This window comes from Sapajus apella, unplaced genomic scaffold, assembly GCF_009761245.1.
Source record: "Sapajus apella isolate SASKATOON/1434 unplaced genomic scaffold, GSC_monkey_1.0 scaffold11, whole genome shotgun sequence".
Taxonomy (NCBI): Eukaryota; Metazoa; Chordata; class Mammalia; order Primates; family Cebidae; genus Sapajus; species Sapajus apella.
Window position 1 is genome coordinate 11,477,274 of NW_022436951.1, and position 21,952 is coordinate 11,499,225.

Below are 21,952 nucleotides of genomic sequence, written 5' to 3' on the forward strand. Positions count from 1 at the left end.
AATAGATTAATACACTTGAATGAATGAGCAATTAAAACTGTAGTTATTGCATATGAAAATGTAATTTTAAATAATTGAATAATATAAAGCTCAGATCATATTTGAGGAATTCTGCTCTACATTCTCTTTCTACTCTAAAACTTTGGGAGATTTCTTTTATTCCAATCTTGTGCACTGTTGAGCTCAAGGTTCATGTTTTCTAGAGACCGTGTCTGTATAGTGTCAGATACGTGCCTCAAAACCCAGCATGGTCTAGATTGAAATCCTAATCTTCCCCCGACCCCTGCCCTCCCAAACAGCTTCACTCCTGGCCTGTATCTCAGAAAGTGGCACCACTATTACTCATCTTGTTGCTTGGAGCTGAAACTCACATTTTTTCCATCTCATTTTCCCTTCTTGCTTCCCAACACTGGATTAAATAATCCCTCAGAATATATCTTTTCTACATCTAGCATTTCTCAACTCCTTTTACTTCTCCTCATTCCCACAAAGTTCTTGTTTGGTTCATTTTCTTCCCCTTAGCTCTTTGCTAGAGAACACATTCCCTGTGTTCTCTGGCCCTCCTGTCTGCTGTCTTGGTCTGTTCTGTTTGGCATGGAGTGTAGGCATGCTTCATCATCTGGCACTGCCTTCCCTTGAAGACTCAATTCTTATTGCTCTGTTCCCTGGAATGAAGTATAGTTTTTTAGTGTCAATGTACTGTATCTTTCTTGGGGAGGGCTTCTGTGTTTGCTTTTCATTCTGAATCACAACCCCATCTCATCCTAACCTTTTTCTTTTAGTAACTCCTGCTCACCCTTTCATTCTCAATGCTTTCTCACACAGAATCTGTCATACCATCAGTGCTCCAGAAATATATAATAAATGAATCACAAAATGAATGTGCATTGTTTACCTAGAGAAGTACTAGGAAATGAGTTTAAAGCTGCAGGTGCATCTGTGTTAGAGAAAGTAGGTGATATTTCCAAATAATCTAAAGCTAGATTAAAAAAAAAATAAATATTTACTTATTTATGTTTCCTTCTTTCTCTGTGAGGACTAAAGCTAGATTTTAAAGAAACTGAATGTCAGATTAAAGAGTAGATTTTCAATAAATGAAAGCATTTACTTGTCATGTGATTTACCAGTCACATGAACTTGTTTATATTTAAGTACTAGGTAATGACTATTGATTTCATTTTTATTTTTCCCAATTAAAAACAGTCCCTATCCATATTTATTAGAAGGTACTGTGATAAGCGTCTAAAGGTACTTGCATGATATTTTTCTCTGAACTGGATCTATCTGGTTATGCCTTTTTTTCCTCACTAGACTATGAGCTTCCTGAAAGTGTAGAACATTAATATTTATTTTTCAAGAATATAAGCATATATATATAACACATCATTGGTGCTTTATATATTTTTGTTCAATGTGTGATTCAAAGAATGAAGAAAAGAATCGAAAATAAATAGTATGATAAAAACATGAGTTTCCTACTTTAATTGAGAGTGCAGGTGGTGGTCAGGACATTTCCAGCTTACAGGAGTCTAATACAACACGCAGGTAAATGACAATTTTTAAGTGTGATGGCTAATATTGAATGTCAACTTGACTGAAGGATACAAAGTGTTGTTCCTGGGTGTGTCTGTGAGGGTGTTAACGAAGGAGATTAACATGTGAGTCAGTAGACTGGGAGAGACAGATCCGCCCTCAATCTGGGTGGGCAGCATCTAATCAACTGCCAGCGTGGCTAGAATAGAGCAGCAGGAGAAGATAGAAGAGTAGATTTGCCGAGTCTTCCAGCCTTCATCTTTCTCTCATGCTGGATGTCTCCTGCCCTCAAACATCAGATTCCAGGTTCTTCAGCTTTTAGACTCTTGGACTTACAGCAGTGGTTGGCTGGGGGCTCTTGGGCCTTTGGCCACAGACTGAAAATGCACAGTCAGCTTCCTGACTTGAGGTTTTGGGACTCTGACTTTCTTGCTCCTCAACTTGCAGATGACCTATCATGGGACGTCACCTTTTGAACATGTGAGTCAATTCTCCTTTAATAAACCCCCTAGGATACATCTATCCTAGCAGTTCTGTTCCTTTAGAGAACCCTGATTAATACAGTAAGCAAAGCGTTGTTGAGACTCTTGAGGGTGCTCCCAATGTCACCCTCATGAGTCAGCTTGATGTAACCTGGAGATATGAGAAACTCTTATTAGTCAAAGATTTGTATGGAAATTGAAATTCTGCTTGTTTTTGCCTATCGGCCTGCATGTTTACTAAGTACCTGCTCCAAACTCTGGAAGCCTAGGTACATAGTTTTCTCTATTTCAATACTGCAAAGACTACAGCACTCAACAGGATGTTTATTTCTAAGATAAGGGGCTTTAGAGACAAGAAGAATAAGTAAAGATAAGGACAAGGAGAAGTGGCTCAAAAAGGGAATTTTGGACTATTCCAGTGATTAAGTGTTAATCACAATCAGTCTGGACAAAAAAATGCAGACATGAAAATTCATTCTAAAGAAAGAAGAACTGAAAGGAGACAGGCTTGGACATAATCTCACAACTAAAGAAAGAAGAACTGAAAGGAGACAGACTTGGACATAATTCCACAACAATATTATCATTATTAGACGCACTGCTTTTGAAAAATAACTTCAAAAGCAGTGGGTCTAATAATGCTAATAATGTTGTCTGCTTTCAGGTTTTTAAATTATTCTTTAAAAAGTCAGATGCAAAATAACAAGCAAGGCCAGGCTAAATTTGAAATTGATTTTCCCAAAATAAGACACTTTGCTTTTCTAGCACTTCATGTAAATACAAAAGTTATGGAAATAGTGAAAAGTCTTGAACCTATAATTAAGCCTTTGTCTTAAAATTTTAGCTGTGATCTTGCTTTGAAAACGCCTTTGCTCCATTTCTTCTTCGTTGATAACACTGCCATTTTGTTTGTGTGAGATCAAACAAAAATGTAGAACATGGAATGATTTTGGATCAAATTAAAATTTAAATGATCAGCAAGAAATCTTTAGAGAGTATTTATTTCTGTCTGTATGTGGTACTTTCAGGTGGCTAGGCCTGTGGGTCAGAGTCATCAGATTTATCTTTATTCTGTAGACGTAGGAGTGTTCCTTGTTTTGGCTTTCTCTGTCTCACTCTGAGATCAAAATGTTGTATCATAAATGAACAATCTCATAGCTAGGGAGACTGGATGTACTGTGTGCTGAGATCATAAAAGTGAAGATACTTCGGTAAAAATTCTCCCAAAGCATCACTGCCCTTTCTTTATGCACAATGTACAACAGAGAGTAGTCAAGGGAAGAAAAGAGCAGCCCACAAGAAGGCAAGGAATATAAGAGAAAAAGCATGAGAAAGCAAGAGAAAAAGTCCTGGGCATTGCAAAGAAGAGGCTAGCCATACCTCATTAGTTATACAAAACTGCATTTTTTTTTTTGGCAGTACCCCCTTTTGTCAGTACTTCAAGTTTATCTCATTTTTTTCTTGGCCCCTTTGACTCCACTAAGGCATCCAAAGATGATCACTGCCATAGTTTATCTCATTGCAGTTTTTAATGCCTTTATCTCCTCTTTTACTTCCTGAATGTTTCCCAAGATGACAAGTTGCTTACCTGAGTCAGTGGCTAATGCAGAAAGACCAGGAACTCATCTATCCTCTTTTCCTATCCATTCCTTCCTGCCACCCTCTAGGGATATATGTTCTCTCTGTTATCCCCTATGTGGCATAAACCTGAGCATTACATGACAGTAAAAATTTCCTTCTCGAAAAAAGAAAGAGTATGATTGGCCCCTGGCATACCACTGGGGCGATGGATAGTGTTTTAGTTCAGCATAGGCCTCACCGTAAGGAGCCAACCTTGTGTTATGACTGCCAAAAAATGCAAATAAAAGCTAATGTAATGCACGAAATTTCCTTCTGCATTCTCATTAGTTTGCCTACAAAGAAAGCTAATGACAATTATTATACAGATGATGTTTATCAAATTATTCAAATAAATCAATAAAAATTACATCGTGGCAAAAATTGCTAAGCAGTCAAAGAGATAAAATACCAGCTTTACTGATTGCCAGTCCTGCTTAGTTTCTGTGTGGCACTACTAGCAATTTAGGAATTTCTCGCAGATTGCAGTAGCTTCTGAATTAAAGACGACCTTATATTAACCCCACTGTGTATAATGCTTTACGATTTTCAGGGCCCTTTCAGCATGTTTCCTCAACAATAACTGTGATGGGGAAAGTAAAGCCCCATTTTTTTAGAACTTCATGTGGTTTAATATTAAGGGAAGAAGCCCAAGCCAGAGAAAACTTCAGATAACTGGTTTATTACCTTTTGTTATGGACTTAATGTGTCTCCCTAAAATTCATATGTTGAAGTCCTCATCCCCAATGTGATTGTATTTGGAGGGTCTTTGGGAGGTCATGAAGGTTAGATAAGGTGATAATGCTGGGGCCCTCGTGATTAGATTAGTGTTTTTATAAGAAGAGACATCAGGCTGAGCCTGGTGGTTCACATTCTGTAATCACAGCACATTGGGAGGCTGAGGAGGGCGGATCACAGAGGTCAGGAGTTCAAGACCAGCCTAGCCAACATGGCCAACCCTGTCTCTACTAAAAATACAAAAATTAGCCAGGTGTGTTTGTGGGTGCCTATAATCCCAGCTACCCAGAAGGCTGAGGCAGGAGAATTGCTTGAACCTGGGAGGCGGAGGTCCCAGTGAGCCAGAATTGCACCATTGCACTCCAGCCTGGACGACAAGAGTGAAACTTTGTCTCAAGAAAAAAAAAAAAAAAAAAAAAGAGACATCAGAGAGCTTGTTTTTTCTCTCTCTCCCAAAGATCACATGAAGAAGAGGTCAAGTGAGCACACAGCAAGACTGTGGCATCCTACAAGTCAAGAGAAGAGGTCCAGAGTAAAATTTACCTTGCAGGCACCTTGATCTTGGGTCTTCCAGTCTTCAGAACTGTGAAAAGTACATTTCTGTTGTTTAAGCATTCAGTCTATGGTGTTTTTTAATGGCAGCCTCCCCAAAATAAGACACTCTTTCATCTAGGTAAACCATATAAAATTGACCCTTAAACAACACGAATTTGAGCTGTGTGCGTTCACCTACATGTAGATTCTTTTCAATAAAGGTGACTCTGTGTGTGTCTGCCTCTCCTGGCTCCTCTTTCATCTCCTTTACCTCTTCCACCCCTGCCACCCCTGAGATAACAAGATCAACCTCTCCTCCTTTTCTCCTCCTCCTCAGCTTATTCAATGTGAAATCAACGAGAATGAAGACCTTTATGATGATCCACTTCCACTGAATAAAGAAATGGTAATTGCACTTTTCTTCCTCTTCCGTATGATTTTCTTAATAATGCTTTACTTTTTCTAGTTTACTTTCTTGTAAGAATACAGTACATAATACATATAACATATAAAGTAGGTGTTAATCAACGGTTTTTTTGGCTTCCAGTCAACAGTAGGCTATGAGTAGTTAAGTTTAGAGGAGTCACAGGTTATACGTGGATGTTTGGCTGCAGAGGGAGTTGGCACCTCTAACCCCTGCATTGCTCAACCATTGCAATAGAAGTACTAACCAAGACCTGTCACACTTTAATTTCATTGTTTTTTACATTTTCACTTTCCCATGCAAAAAATTTTTTTTCAATACCTGCTCTGTGCCAAGAAGTGTTCAGGAGTTGTAAAAATGAATCCACTATATTTAAGTTGCCCATATTTTGATAGCGGAATGACTCACTAAGAAGGTAATTATCATATAGTTTCATACGTGCTATAATAAAATTATTAGCTCTGGAAGGACTAAGCAGCTCATTTAGCTTGGGGGAACTCAGGAAACACTTCACAAGGGAGGTGACATGGATGACTGTTTTATGTGATTCATGATGCTTGGAACCCATCAGCTTGGGGGGATGTGACTGGCAGAAGAAAGGAAGATATTCACCTAGACGGAGTGACAGTGTTGGGGTGTGTGCTCCAAATTATGGTGGGAATCAACCTTGCACTATTGTCTACATTGGAACCTGTTAAGCCCAGATTCTTGAATTCTGACCCAGGCCTGACCTACCAGAGCAGTATCTCTGGGCATAGCACAGTGGATTAACCATGTTTGATAAGCACCTTCAGGTAATTCGGATACACACTGAAGTTAGACTAGCAATGCACTCAGGATGCGTGAGGAAAAGGCGAACTGTGCACTGTATTGCAGTGTGGATGAATCCTGATGTCAGATTTCCTCCACACTCTTACATGTTCCTTTATCCTCTGGTTTTCTCACTACAGCAACTAAATTTCTTCATAGCCCTACTTTCAAAGCATCCAAGACCATTAGTACTGCTCTGTTACTGAAATAATGTTTCCTCTTCCTATTGATTAATAAACAGAGCATCATCTGTTTTGTAAAGCTGGTACAGTCTTCTTCTCCTTTTACCTACAAGATCTTACAGCGGTTAATAGGAAACAAGGCTGCATATCAGAAAACCTGGTGTACAGTTAGCACAAAATAAGATGTCTCTACCTATAGCATCCTGCTGGTCTGTTCTCTCAAAGTACCTCCCTGAATTTAAACCACTTCACACAGGCATCAATTAATGATATTTAATTTCTGCTGAATATAATGAATATATAATTAAGATTAAGATACTCTGAGGGCTTCTCCTGGCTTTGAGTCCAATTCTTCTTTCTGCTTAGAAGTATGTCATTTAACCTCTTTACCTCTCTCCTTCTATAATTGGGGAGCATGAAACTTACCTGCCCTGAAATTTCTGAAGATTCAGCGGTAACGTTAGCCAAATGTTTAGCACATAAAAAGTACCAAAGAACTTGTGATGTGCTGGGCAAAAGATCTCTTTTGAACATCTGTGATACTTGACCCTTTCTGTGGTTCTTTTTTTCTTGACAAATTATGTCCTATTGCTTCAATGCACAGGAGGGAAGCAAGAAGATATAATGTAAATAATTAAAGCCATTTTTTTTACCGTCTATATGTAAAATAAGAACAAGGAACAGCAATGATGTGCCACCATAGTATCTGAAGCAATTTGAAGCCAAATATTTTAATGAAAGGTGTTGAAAAAGACCAAATAGCAATATAGGGTACAGCTGGGAACTTCTTTTCCTTTTTGTTTTTTTAAAGAGTTCTACGTCCTTAGGTAATAAAGCAAAAGAACATGTTATATATGATCACAACTACCTTCTGGATTATTTAGAATCTGGGAGTTGTCTTTGATTCTTTTCTCTCCCTTACCAAACCTGTTGATTCTACCAGTATCTTTGAACCTGTCTATCTTCTCCCAATTCCATTTCCCCTCTCTTATCTGTTATATCAGCTTCTCTCTATTGTCTATTTTAGATATCCCTTAACTGGCCCACATGCTTCCTTTTTATATCCCTTCCAACCCATTTTTTATGCAGCAGCCACAGTGTTTCTATCAAAAGGCAAATCTTTTAAATTATAAATTATTTTTATTGAGGTAAAATATGCATATATAATTTACCATCTTTCCTACTTTTAAGTGTGCAGCTCAGTAGCAATAAATACATTTGTATTCTTTTTTTTTTCCCATTCACCATCTCCATCCTTGCAAAAAGGCAAATCAAATCTTGTCTTTTTCTCACTCAGCCCTTCAATGCCTTCCCATTGCATGTTGAATCACGTGTAACCTCCTGACCTTGAGTTTCAGAATCCTGGCTGTGTTGACCTTTGCTTTCTTCTCTAGCTTCATTTTCAGCCACTTTTTCTCACAATTGCTCCAGCCAATTACCCATGTGTGAGTTCTTAGAGCACCCCACACTGTGTCCTCCCTCAAAGCCTTCATACACAGGCTTTCCCCCGGAGAGCCTCTATCCAAGGTGTCTCTCCCTCAATCCCTGTTCTTCAAATCTCAAACTAAATGTTACCTGAAAAGAAATAACATTTCTGGGATTAATGAAGACAAATCTCAGCAGGTCTGTTCCCTTTATCTTCAGCACAGTCCATGTTTCTTATCTGTCGAGTACTTTCCTCATGTGTAATTATTCATTTATACGTTCATTTGCCTGTTCAATGTTTGTCCTCATAAAGTTGACCATAAACTATATGAGGACATGGACCAGGTCTTTTGAACTCACCACTGGCAACTTAGTGCTGAGAATCCCGCCTCAGATTTAATGGATAATTGCTGAATAAACACATGAACAATAAGGAAGGTGGATTCTATTTCTGAAATGCCCTGAATAACTTGTATATTAAAAAAAGATCCTGGACTGGGCAGAATGGCTTGTGCCTGTAATCCCAGCACTTTGGGAGGCTGAGGCAGGCAGTTTAGGAGTTCAAGACCAGCCTGGCCAACATGGTTAAACCCGTCTCTACTAAAAATGCAAAAATTACCTGGGTGTAGTGGCATGCACCTGTAATTCCAGCTACTAGGGAGGTGGAGGCAGGAGAATTGCCTGAACCTGGGAGGTGGAGGTTGCAGTGAGCAGAGATTGTGCCACTGCACTCCAGCCTGGTGACAGAGCAAGACTCTGTCTTGGGGGAAAAAGAAAGATCCTGGAGATAAACTGGGAGTAGGAGTTGGAGAAACTGAAATGAAATCTGAGAGGGAAGAACTGAAGAAAAATAGAGAAGGAATAGCTGTTGGTTAGATAAATAAAAGCAAAAAAAAAAAAAAAAAAACCCAAAACAAGAAACCCTCCACCAACATAACCCAAATTACATTAAAACAAAACCCCTACAGTAAGCTGTTGAAGGAATGGGTATAATTAACATTCAATTTGCAATCTTTTTAAATGTCCATGGTGTAAACTCCTATTTAACCTTTCCAAGTCTCCAGTAAATATGCCAAACATAAAGGGCATATGTGTATGCGTTTCTGTTTTTATGTGTATTAGTCATCTATTGTTGCATAACAAGTCACCACCAAAATTAACTTGTATGTTAAAAAAAGATCCTGGGCCAGGCAGAGTGGCTCACGCCTGTAATCCTAGTGCTTTGGAAGGCCTAGGCGGGCGGATCACACGATCAGGAGATGGAGACCAAAATACATTGAGTATGTCGCTATGTCACTGTTTTGGTGGTTTAGAATCTGGGTATGGCTTAAGTGGGTTACCCACTTTAGGGTCTGACAGAAGGCTGCCATCAGGTATAGGCCAGGACTAGAGTCTTTTCTGAAGTCTTGACTAGGGAAAAATCTGCTTCTGAGCTGTTGGACTGAGGCTATCAGTTCCTTGATGACTTTAGATGAAGCCTACCCTCAGTTCTTTGCCACGCAGGTCTCTTCAGTATGGCAGCTGGTTTCATCAAAGTGTGTAGTCCAGAAAGCAATAGAGTCTGCCAAAGAGATGGAACTTGCAATCTCGTTACCTAATCATGGAAGTGACATCCCAACACCATTTCAGTACCCCTTCAGTTAGAAGCCAGTAACTAGTTTCAGCTCACACTCAATGGAAGGGATTACACAGGGGATGAATACAGCAGGGGCCAGGAACTGTGGGGGCTAACTTAGAAGTCACCCGTTGCAATATGTTTGTTGGTGTTTTGATTGTATGTGTGCATATGTGTGTAAATCAAGGATGGGACTAAGTTCTACATTTAGGGTAATGCAATTCAGCAGGAACAAGCTGTTGGAATCAGAGAAAGTCATGAGAAGATATCTTTTCTGGAAATATAAAGATAATTTGGGAAAGCCTTTCACAGGGTGATAGACTCTATTTTATTTGGCTCTCTAGAGGCACTCAGAACTTAGGTATCCAATAATTGGATTACCCAGAACACTGTTATAACTCTCCACCGTGCTTTTCCTGACAACTATTTTGGAAGTATAATGTACTCAGGAATGATTAATGTTTCCAAAGGGTTCGGGGGATTTGTATAGAAATGGTGGATAGATAGAGGTTTATCAGACTTAGCACAATAGGTGAAATGCTTCAGTGGCACAAAGGTTATTTTACAGGTAACCTTGACATAAGGTCTAATTTATAAAGTCAGGGAAGGTTCTTCAGTAATCTGGGACTAGCTCTGTAACTTGTAAGCCTTCTAAGTAATTGAATTACAAAAATGTTTTATTACAAATATGAAATTGTTGATATACTTCTCCAACAGCAACCTATATCTCTTTGATCTAGAATCAACCAAAGTGTGTTATTTATCTATGTGCCAGGTATTGTGTTCGGTTGGTCACCAGGTGCTTATAGATTCCTTAAAGGACTCTGGTGAGTAAATAATTATACAGTTTAATGGTAGGGGAGAAGTCCACTCAAAACTTTCTAGCTTGAGAAACAGGGTTGTTTATAAAATAATTATTTGAAATTAATAATTATTTGAAGTTTGACTATGGACAGATAGTAGATGAAACTTAAGAGCATTTTACAATGATGTCATGTGGGAGGTTAGACAGAAAGGATAGGGGATTTTTGAGACATGCAGAGGCAGACAGAGATGCTGGGAACCATCATGAACATAATTAAGAAACATGAGGGGAGGTGACTGCTCTTCATCTTTTTTCCTCCAGGTTTATTAAGGTATAATTGACAAAATTTGTATACACTTAAGTTGCACAATGTGATATCTTCATATATATAAGTATTGTGAAGTAACTCATACTATCAAACTAATGGACATATCCGTCACCTCACATAGTTAACCCCTTTTTTGTGGATTAGAATATTTAAAATCTATTCTCAACAAATTTGATGGACATAGTACATCATTATTAACTATGCTCTACATTAGATCTCTAGAATGTATTCCTGTTACAATTGAAAGTTTATACCCTGTGACCAATATCTCCCCATTTCCTCCTTCCCCAACTCCTGGCAATCACCCTGCTACTTCTGTTTCTTATGAGTCTGACTTTCTTTTCTTTAAATATTTCACATATACATGAAATCATTCAGTATTTATCTTTTCGTGTTAGGCTTATTTGATTTAGTATAATGTCTTTCAGATTAATCTATGCTGTAGCAAATGAAAGGATTTTCTTTTTTATGACTGAACAATAGTCTGTCATGAGTGTGAATGTATTATCTTTAAAAATACTGTTAATCTGTTTATGGGCACAGATTGTTTGCATATATTGGCTATTGTGGATAATGCAGCAGTGAACATGGGAGTGCAAATATCTTTTTGAGATAGTGATTTTATTTCTTTTGGATATATAACCAGAAGTGGTATTGCTGGATCATATGGTAGTTCTATTTTACATTTTTTGTGGAAACTGCCTACTGTTTTCCATAACGGCTGTACCAGTTTACATTCTCATCCACAGCATTCAAAGATTTTTGAATGCTTTTCTCCACATTCTCACCAACACATTTTATTGTTTGTCTTTTCGATAATAGATATCCTAACAGGTATGAGGTGATATTTCATCGTGATTTTGATTTGCATTTTTCTGATAATTTGTAATGTTGAGCATCTTTTTATATACCTCTTGGCCATTTGTATGTGTTTTCTGGAAAGACGTCTACTTAAGTTCTTGCTTATTTTTAAATGGGTTATTTATTTTTTTGCTATTGAGTTGTATGAGTTCCTTATATAATTTGGATCTTATCCCTTTATTGGATATATAGTTTGCACATATTTTCTCACATTCCATAGGTTCCCTTTTCATTTTGTCCATTGTTTCCTTTGATGTGCAGAATTTTAATAGTTTCATTTTTATTTTGTTGCCTATGCTTTTGGTATCAAATTATCCCTCCCCTCCCCTCCCCTCCTCCCTTCCCTTCTCCTTTTTCCCTTCCCTTCCCTTCTCCCTCCCCTCCCCTCCTCTCCCCTCCCCTCCCCTTCCCTTCCCCTTCCCCTTCCCCTTCCCCTTCCCCTACCTTCCTTTTCCTTGGTCCTTCCTTTCCCTTCCCTTGTTCCTTCCCTTCCCTTCCCACTTCCCTTCCCCCATCCCTTCCCCTTTCCCTTCCCTTCCCTCCCCTCCTCACTTCCCTTCCCTTCCCTCTTCCCTTCCCCTATCCCTTCCCCCTTCCCTTCTCTTACCCGCCTTCTGTTCCATTTCCATTTTTCTTTCCTTTCCTCTTTTCTTGTTTTGTGACAGGATCTCACTTTGTTGCCCAGGCTGGAGTGGGATGGTGCAATTATGGCTTACTGCAGCCTCAATCTCCCCAGACTTAGGTGGTTATCCCATCTCAGCCCTCTAGTAGCTGAGTCTACAGGTGTGCACCACCACGCCCAGGCATTTTTGCATTTTTTTTTTTTTTTGTAGAGTTGGGGTTTCACCATTTGTCCAGGTTGGTCTTGAATGCCTGGCTCAAGCAATCCACCCTCTTGACCTCCCAACATGTGGGGAATACAGGTGTGAGCCACCACACCTGTGCCAGGCTTCTCTGTGTTTTCTTCTAGGAGTTTTGCAGTCTCAGTTCTTAGGTTTAAGTCTTTAATCAATTTTGAGTTGGTATTTGTAAGATAAGTGTCCAATTTAATTCCCTTGCATGTAGAGATCCAGTTTTCCTAACACTATGTATTGAAGGGACCATCCTTTCCCCACTATGTATTTTTTTTTTTTTTTTGAGATGGAGTTGTACTCTTCATACAGGCTGGAGTGAAGAGGTGTGATCTTGGGTCACTGCAACCTCTGCTCCGGGTTCAAGCAATTTTCCTGCCTTAGACTCCAGAGCAGATAGGATTATAGGTGCCTGCCACCATGCCTGACTAATTTTTGTATTTTTAGTAGAGAGAGGGTTTTGCCATGTTTGCCAGGCTGATCTCGAACTCCTGACCTCAGGCAGTCCAGCCACCTTGGCCTCCTAATGTGTTAGGATTACAGGCATGAGCCACTGTGCCTGGCCAGCCCACTGTGGATTCTTGATACCTTGGCAAAAATATTAGTTGACTCTAAATGTGTGAGTTTACTTCTGGTCTCTTATATTCTGTTCCATTGCTGTATGTCTTTTTTTTATGCCATAACCATACAGTTTTGATTACTATAATTTGTAATATTATTTTGGAATCAGGAATTGTGATATCTCCAACTTTTTCTTTTTTCTCAAGATCTTCTTAGCTATCTGAGACCTTTTGTGATTCCATACAGATTTTAGAATTGCTTTTCTATTTGTGTAAAAAGTGCCCTTGGAATTTTGATAGAAATTGAATTAAATTTGTAGATCACTTAGGGAAGTATAAATATTTTAACAATATCAATACTTTCAATCCATGAACATGGGCTATCTTTTCATTTATTTGTGCCTTCTTCATTTTTTTTTCAGTGATATCTTACAGATTTAAGTGTACAGATCTTTCAGTGCTTTAAGTTTATTCCTATGTATTTTTTTTTCTGATGCTGTTGTAAATGAAATTGTTTCCCTAATTTCTTTTTTGAGTAGTTTGTTTTTAGTGCATATAAATGCAACTGATTTTTGTATATCGATTTTTATTCTGCAACCTTAACAGAAATCATTTACTAATTCTAACAGTTTTATAGTGTGGAGTCTTCAGGGTTTTGTATACATAAGATCCTGTCATCTGCAAACAGAGACAATGCATTACTTCCTTTTGATTGGATGCCTTTTATTCTTTTTCCTGCCTAATTGCTCTGGCTAGGACTTTCAGTACTGTATTGAACAGGTGAGAGTGGGAACATCTCCTGGCACTGAGTTGTGCTGCCTCTCAGGAGGGGTGATGTGGATAATGTGAAACTGTTCTTTTTACTCTCATCAGTGTATCTTTCTCTTTTTTTCATAATGTACAAATATAATTGGTGACAATAAATGCCTTAATTCTGATTGATGAATGAGTGTATATATGGTAGTTGAGATTCTGAGAGCAGTGATAATGTTCCATAAAAGCTAGCAGAAGGCCGGGCGTGGTGGCTCACGCCTGTAATCCCAGCACTTTGGGAGGCCAAGGCGGGTGGATCACGAGGTCAAGAGATCGAGACCATCCTGGTCAACATGGTGAAACCCCGTCTCTACTAAAAATACAAAAAATTAGCTGGGCATGAGGGCATGTGCCTGTAATCCCAGCGACTCAGGAGGCTGGGGCAGGAGAATTGCCTGAACCCGGGAGGCGGAGGTTGCGGTGAGCCGAGATCGCGCCATTGCACTCCAGCCTGGGTAACAAGAGCGAAACTCCATCTCAAAAAAAAAAAAAAAAAAGCTAGCAGAAGTTAGTAGTGATATCACCTGATTGCCTCACAAGGTGACTCGCCTTGCCTTTGAAAGCACAGGAGAACTGGCTACAGTGCCTCTATCAATAGATAGAATAACTGAAACCTCAACAAAATACCAGCCCCTGATACCTTCCAAAAGTGTGGTTAGACATACTTTTCCAATTGATAGATGCTTTTCTTCTCCCATGGTTTATTCTTACTAATCTCTAGGAAAGAATCGCCAATTCTTGCAACATTTTAGATGGCATGGAGGCCATGAGGGAGCACTGCTGAGAAGGGCCTGCTGTAGGAGGCGTTGCTGACTGAGAGCCTGGGAGCTGAAGCCATGCTTTCCCCAAGCTGCTACCAGCCAATGACTGAGCATAGCAGTGATACTAAGAGTGGGGCCATTTCTCTTGAATGCAACACTCTTCTAACAGGCAGGAACTCACTTCGGGCCTGGCTGAAGACTTGCTCGGTACTGAGCTGTGATATGAAGCTACCCCTACTCAATTCTCTCTGCTGCCTCTCCTTTCACAGGTGTCAGATCTACGTCACTACTTGCAAGCTCTTCCCATCTATTTCTGCTCTTTCTTCCTCTGGCCTTCATGGGAGATAGATCTACTGGTTCTCTTGAGCATGTCTAATGCCATCTTTGCATCAATGTCTCAGAGGACCTGACCTGGGCCATGTGGTAAATAAGCCTTCCCAAGTTAAAATTGTGCCATATAATATTATAATGAGCATGCTCAGTGTCTGAAATCAGCCAGCAGAGGTTAGAATGGTAAGAAGGGTGGGAATGGCACTGGGAGACTTAGATTTCTCAGCTTGATCTCAGTGAGGTTATATTTTGGGCACTGCATTTTATTTAAGAAATCAGAGCAGAAATCTTAGAATATTAGACTCTTAGGAGAATTCTTTCTTTTTAAAATCGGATTTACAAGTTTGGGATGTATTTCAGTTTCTAGGACAATTATATCACACAGAGCACCATGTTTGCATAACATGTCAGATGGATGAGGTGTTTCGTGGTAATATTAAAAAAAAAGTCAGTGGGTTGAGAAATGCATATCAAGCTCATCTGTTTCCTGTGTTTTTAGATATATGTAGATGTGTGCAGTGAAAAAGTTGTCGTTGACTGGGAGCAAAACCTGGAACAGAAAAAGTTAGTTATCAATTAGTTAGCACAACAATCCAACATTCACACTTCACTGGTAAAATCATGATAGTCTGGAGTCACAGAAGGATATTTCTTCTGAAAAACCTAAGAGTTTCTGGTCTTTAGGTTGGGAGGGGTCATGTCCATCTTGTGCCTCACTCTATCCCCAGCCTTCTACACCGTGCCTCATGCATGGTGGATGGTCAATAAATATTTGCTGAAAAAAATGAAAGACAGTATGTGCAAGATAGTTTAAACCATAAGTAAATGTGATTAAACAGCACTTTGACCATTTTGGTATGTAGAATAATAGAACTAATCACAACTAGTTAGAGTCATGTTTGTTCTTCTATGATTACCGTTTGTTTTTACACTGATTACTTCTTACATGATTGATAAATGTGGGAATGCTATGGTTTTAATGTATGTGTTCCTCCAAGATTCATATGTTGAAGCTTTACCATCAAGGGAATGAAATCAGGAACTGGGGCCTTGGGAAATGATTTAGTCTCGAAGGCTCTGCCTTTGTGAATGGGACCAATACCCTTATAAAAGAGGTTTCAGAGACCTGCCTCGTCCTTCTATCTCTTCTGCTATGTGAGGACACAGCATTTCTCCTGTCCCTTTTGCCCTTCTGCCATTTGAAGATACAGCAAGAAGGTACCATCTTGGAAGCAGAGAAAGACCCTCACCAGACACTAAATGTGCCAGTCCCTTGATCTTGATGATATATCATTTCTATCATTTATGAGTTTTAAGTTACCCAGTGTCTGGTATTTTTTATAGTAGTAAGAATGGATGAAGACAGATAGTGAAGTTGTTATAATGTGAAAGAGGTATTGATTCATACATGATTTTTCTGAGTGTTAATTTTTTTAAGTGGAACGAGCTCTCTCACAATTAAACAAAAGCCTTAGCAATATATAAACTCCATACAAAACTGTACAAAATTGTCACTTTTAGTGCAAACTATGCCTGCACTTCACTCTGTAAAGCTACAGTGAAACACAAGTGTACACGAAAGTGATGTGCTGACATTTCTTTCCTTATTAAAACAATGGATTAACAAAATAGGCTAGTCTGGATAAGATTTTTGATTCTGATGAACATGTCTCTATTAGAAGCAAATGCCCTCCAGGAGGTACATTTCAGGAAACTGCATATGCCCCAGGGCTTAAGTTGTAAAGAACTAGCTGTGATACTAGACACCAATCCCAAGCATATTTTAAATGTATTTGTGAAGTTTTTTAAAAAAGATTGCTATTGTTTTGTGTTCTCTGGGTACAATCGGCTTTGTGACTTCTGTTTCAACACTGTTTTTTCCCCATAGCCAGTGTTTTATTTGCCATGTGATTTTACAGAAAGCGTGTGCTTTCTGCCTCCTAGAAACAGATATAGTATATAGTATGGCAGCAGGAATGCATGTATTTAAAAGAAAAGCAATAGATTAACTTGGTTAAGAATTCAGCTCTAGAGTGAAATTGCTTAGGTTTAAGTTTCAGTTTTGCCATTTTCAAGCGGAATATACTTGAGGATGGCACTGAACATTCTGTGCTTTTGTATCCACAATGGTAAAATGGGAATAATAACAGTATTATCCATTTCATTGGGGTTATGGTATAATGAGAGCTGAGAACAGTGTCAGGCACATAGTAGGCGGTCAATCTACTAATGCTAGTCATTAATTTGGAATAAAGCAGCTTATTCCCTGATTAGGCCACATAAGACGTAGTTCTCCTTGGTATGTGGAGACAGCAGGATTTAATCACTGGGAACTTCGTGTAGGCATTTCCTTAAGGCTTGACATATAGTTCTTTGTAGAAATTTCAGGAGCCAGTTCTCTTTTGAATTTGTATTCACTATGGCCACAACCTGTTTTTTTAAAAATTTTCTCTGTCTAGAGTCACTAGACTGACTTAAATTAAATTATAACTTTGAAACTGGATTTCCTCGTTACTTGTGCTCCATACAGTGGAGCCATAACACACTTAGTCGTCTTATTTGACATTTTCTCCTCCTCTTTCTTTTTGATAAATACTGACCCACTATGCCACTTACCTTATATATGAAATTGATACAGTGTAATGCAAACAAGATGTAATATCAATAACGTGATCTATCACAAACACAGCTAAAATTGCAAAGCACGTGTCCAAAATTAAGTGATACAGAATTAAAGTATACTTTTTCTTTCTTTTTATTCTAGAGAAAGGCTGAAAAGAAACAAAGATTAACACAAAGACTAAAACCTCTTAGTCCCTCAAGCAATATTTATATTCTTGGGAACATATGGGAAAATGGATAACTGGCGTCCTTGGAGTTTGCTTTAAAAGTAAGATCTTTTGAAAAATGTCGATTCATGTCCTTTGCCCACTTTTTGATGGGATTATTATTTTTTTCTTACTGATTTGTGTGACTTCCTTATAGGTTCTGGATATGAGTCCTTTGTCAGATGCATAGTTTGCAAATATACTTGGGTGACGTGTGCACTAAATCTCAGAATTCACCATTATAGAATTCATCCATGGAACCAAAAACAACTTGTACCTCAAAAGCAACTGGAATAAAAAAAAATAAATTAAGATGTCTGGGTTGACGTGTCTTTTCCTAAATGATTAGCTTTCCAAAGTAGCCATTCATCCTCAGGGTTAAACAGTGCTCTCTCCCAGCCCAATATTTTACAATGACTTGCAAAATAGTGAGCCAATTGTACTATCACTGGATTAAGCCTAATGATCAAGCTAAGTGACAAGTTGGACAAAAAGATTTCAAAGGTCCTTGGATTCTGTGAAATACTCATTAATAATAATACGAGTTACCAACATCTAAGAACAAATTGCTGTATCCGTCCTGCTTTCTTCCATTTATGGTGGAAGAGCAATATCACAAGAAAAACTGGCAATTTGGCAGGAAAGGTACCATATGGAGACTAGAGATGCCTGTTTTCAAATTCTCTATTGGATTGGTCAGGGTCTTCTAATGTGAATACACATGAATAAAATTATGATAAGGGGAAAAATAAATTATGTATTAAGCACATATGTCAGGTTCTGTGATTAACATCTATTATTTCATTTAATTCCTCCATAAAAGAAACCTCATAAAAACCCTGTGATTTAGGCATCCTTATTATTTAGCTAAAGGATCAGACTCAGAGAATTTGAGTATGAATAAGCTTGCTCAAAATCTGCTTTCTTTCTATCACATCAAGCCTTGCCTTAGGCTCTTCCTACTCCTGTTCCTCTCACTTGACTCCTAGTCATGTTAATATTTCTCCTAATCTCAGACTGCTTGGACTTTATTCTTTCTTCCCATCAATTGTTTCACTTTTATCCCGTTCATATCAGAATTTTAAAAAGGGTGTCAGGATCAGAATATCACCAAAACAGGTCAGCTAGTTGTCTAGAGTAGACCTCAGGGTGCTTCTGCCTTTAAAAATTCACTGTGCTCCTCAATCTAACTCTCAGCTTTGTAGGTTCAAAAACACATTGTTTTGGGAATGATGGGAGTGACTGTTTGTCATGCTGGACTCAGTTAACTGCATTTGTAGACAGTGAAATATAAAACCAGAAAATCAGTTGATTTTATTATAATAAACAGCAAACTGGCCAGGATCTTGGACACACAGCCTGTGGCCAATACCTTCTTTCTTTGTACACATGTATCTTAAGAGACTACATTATAATCACAAAGTGATATTGAGATAGAACAGAAAGAAATTAATAATTCTATGGGTATTGAGGGCATCTGTTAAATTAGCATAGAACATACATTTTCAAAACATACACATGATACACCGATGAAGCAAATCAAATCCTTGAGCACTGAAGAATCTTGGTAGGCATGGTTGATGCTGTTGGTTTTTAATATATATATTTTTTACCTTGTCTCATACATGCTTAGGTTCCTGCCAATTCGATTTCTGATTGTCTCATTACTGAAATCTTGCTTATTCAAGGGTGAACTTCTACAACTTAATGTGACTTTATACATATGTGTTTCAATCTGTTCTGTGTTGATTTTTTAGTTACGGTTTCAGGTGACACTCTTGTTTCTTTTATTTGGAAATGAATTTTGGGTTAGATGTGGGACAAAAAATGCTTTTCTGAACTCCCTGTGTACATCTCAAAGCCATAGATTCCAGATTACTTTTCAAAACGTAATGGAAATTATGCCTTTGAACAAAGATGTGTGAAAGATTACATTCTTGTAAATTATATCCAATTACAGTTTAGTGAGGTATTAATAATAGGACATGATATCACATTTTGCTTCAGGAATTTTGTCTATTATGATAAGAACTCTTACAAATGGAGGTGCTTATTCTCCAAAAATGTCTTAAGTGAAAACACAGTGAATGGCTGACTCCAGGATGGGATTCAGAAAGCCCTGGGAAAGCCTTATAGGCCTCAAATACTTTCCTCACCATCTGTCTGTTATTCAGCCTTTGAAGCTAATTGCTTGGAGTCTTAAAGTCTTTTTCATTTTAAAATGTTTCTTTTTAGAATGCAGATGTACCTGGGTTATTTAATGCATTAGCCAACTTTTAACAAATTATATCATTAAACAAAATGCAGATATAATTTCAGTGTCTGAGAATTCTCTAGAAAAATTTAATTTTGAAAATGTAATATGATATATGCATATTCTGGATCATCTGAATGACTCCTTATAAATGAGTACTCCCTTCTAACTTAAAGCCTGAATTCATGTTTTTATTCTTGTTGGTAACAACTACCAGTACTTAATTGTTACTGATTCATTAATAATGAAATATTTGTTTGAAATAGATCAAATACTAGTAGATCGCTCTGCAAACAAGGTTACTTAACAATTTAAAGTCCAAAAAGACGTGGAAGAGATGAGTCGTAGCAAAGCGTATTGGAAGCAGATTGCACCTGGCGAGTTGTTAGCTGGGTAACTACTGATATGAGGCAAGTAGATATTTAAATCTTGCTCATGGAGTGCTCTGACTGAAATCAAACTTTCTATGTCAATTATCCCCTGCATTTGGATTAAAGGTGGTCATTTTTGCCCATTAACTTCTTACAGGAAAATGTCAAATGACAGATTCTCAGTTGTGAAAAATAGGATGTATTTCTGTATTGCAAGAGATTCATTGTTTAGAGAGATTTTTTTCACCACAGAGCCACATAATAGCCTACTTTTTCTTTTTAGGAATTTGTGGATTGATTGCTCATATGCAAACTAGGTTTAGAAGATTCTTTGATATTGATTTACCATTTTCAAGCACTATAGATCCAAAAATATTTTTTTCTTTCTCCTTTATATGGATCTATACCATTGAGCTTAATTTATCCCCAGAGTTCAGGATATTATTTAAATTCCTGGGAAAAAAATGGCTAAAGGCTCTGAGGATTGTGGTTGTTGTCATCTTCAGTAGGCCCATTAGTTAATATAATACAAAATCTCTGTTACGAGAAACTAGAAACAACAGGTTCTGTGATGAAAGCTCCATCATGCAAGTGGAAACTCAGTTCTGATTGAAAAACTCTAGTCCTTGCCGTGTTGTGGGTATATCTATGTCTAACTATTCTCAATGTAACGAGGTTAGGGAATTCTTGGCACAGATTTTAGAGAAATTTTTAAAGGAACATTGTGCTTGGATTCCACTGCTTACCACAAAACACAACTCTTTTGCTTCTCCTCCCTTTTAAAGCTCTATCTCATCTTTTGATTTTCTTTTCCTCCTTTCTGATTTGAAGATTACTTTATGAATTAGTACCTGTGTGTTATTACATTCCCCATTTTTTATTCCTATTTCTTCATGCTCTGGGAAAGGAAGAAGAGAAAGGATTTTCATTGATGCTGGCATTTATATGTATAACAGATTGTCAATCCACATACCCTATAAGGTAGGTAAACTGAGGTCATGAACATGTGAATAACAACCTTAAGATAAATAACTGATAAATGATAGAAGCAGTTTTTGAATGAATGCATTAGAAAGAATGAACTATATGTATAATGCATTCATTATTTAACCAACTATCTGTATATGCCTGTGGTGACCTTCAGATATTAATATATTTATTTTATTTTATTTCAATTTATTTATTTATAGGCTCTTCTCCCTCCCCTGTACCCTCACAGGAAAGCAGAATGATTTTAGGCAAATATTTAGGCACCAAATGTTTGTTGATTGGAAAACATATCTCAAAAGCTCACCCTTAGAATATTTCTATTCAAATTTGTTCTTAGAGTACATAGACTGTGCAGTATTCATGGCCACAGATGCAAGATACAATCAAAGCACCTAAGTAGAGTTTACTTTCCTTTTTCACTAAAGGCACCAAATCCAAAATTAAAAGACATGCATATAGAATAGTCTACATTGTTTACTATCAGAATTATTCATCAAGAACAGAATTAACATTATCATTTCAGAACTGAAAGAGTAAAAACAGATATAAAAATTAAGTTAACTTAGACATGAGGTTTACAAACTAAGTGTATTTATCTTTCGAGGTAATCAATCATTGCCTGTGCTAGAGATCTACAAAAGATTGGCCTCAGAACTTACTACAGGGACCTTATCCTTTCCTCTACAAATTGCTCAGTTCCACCAAAGCAGAGACACTATTCCCCACTGAGGGCTAAATAAATGACAAGCTTGAAGTGGTGAAAAATAAATTCCTTCTCTGAGCTACTTGAGTAAAAAGCTATATGAACAAAAAAATCACACATTTCTCTTCGTATAATGG

The 21,952-nt window shown here is 37.9% G+C and overlaps 1 long non-coding RNA gene across 1 annotated transcript in view; it reads left to right on the plus strand.

Moving 5' to 3' along the window:
- The first annotated feature begins 1,976 nt into the window (after nt 1-1,976).
- LOC116552161 overlaps nt 1,977-21,952 on the plus strand; it is a 36,852-nt gene continuing 16,876 nt past the window's right edge. The window contains exons 1-2 of the long non-coding RNA XR_004269250.1: nt 1,977-2,013; nt 14,609-14,852. This is a non-coding gene — a long non-coding RNA (uncharacterized LOC116552161). The remainder of the gene's footprint in view (nt 2,014-14,608; nt 14,853-21,952) is intronic.